Source organism: Propithecus coquereli, unplaced genomic scaffold, assembly GCF_000956105.1.
Source record: "Propithecus coquereli isolate 6110/MARCELLA unplaced genomic scaffold, Pcoq_1.0 Scaffold238, whole genome shotgun sequence".
In the NCBI taxonomy this organism is placed as follows: domain Eukaryota; kingdom Metazoa; phylum Chordata; class Mammalia; order Primates; family Indriidae; genus Propithecus; species Propithecus coquereli.
This window is the reverse complement of record NW_012147930.1, coordinates 51,870-52,486: the sequence shown is the minus strand read 5'-3', so window position 1 is coordinate 52,486 and position 617 is coordinate 51,870.

The following is a 617-nucleotide window of genomic DNA, read 5'->3' as shown; positions in this document are numbered from 1 at the left end:
AAGTGAAAGGCTGAATGACCCAAAGGACAGATTTTACACAGGAGGCGGGGCCGACACACACTCCTTGAGAGGAGGTGGGGCCATGTGCCCTCCTGCCAGGAGGAGGGGTCGCATGCCCTGCATGACAAGAGGCAGGGTAGTCTGGCCTCCGTGAGAGGAGGAGGGGCCGTGTACCCTGCGTGAGAGGAGGGGTGCTGCGTGCCCTGCGTGAGAGGAGGGGCACTGCATGCCCCTGTGAGAGGAGGCGTGGCCGCGAGCCCTGCCTTAGAGGAGGCGGGGCCACGTGTCTGTGAGAGGAGGGGCTTGCAACCATGCGTGAGAGGAGGCGGGGCCACATGCAGTGCGTGAAAGGAGGTGGGGCTGCATGCCCTGCGTGAGAGGAGGGGCGCTGCGTTTATTGCGTGAGAGGAGGGGTGCTGCGTGCCCTGCGTGAGAGGAGGGGAGATGCGTGCCCTGCGTGAGAGGAAGGTCGATGCGGGCCCTGCGTGAGAGGAGGGGAGATGCGTGCCCTGCGTCAGAGGAGGGGTGATGCGTCCCTGCGTGAGGGGAGGCGGGGGTGCGTGCCCTGCGTGAGAGGAGGTGCGCTGCGTGCCCTGCGTGAGAGGAGGGGTGATGCG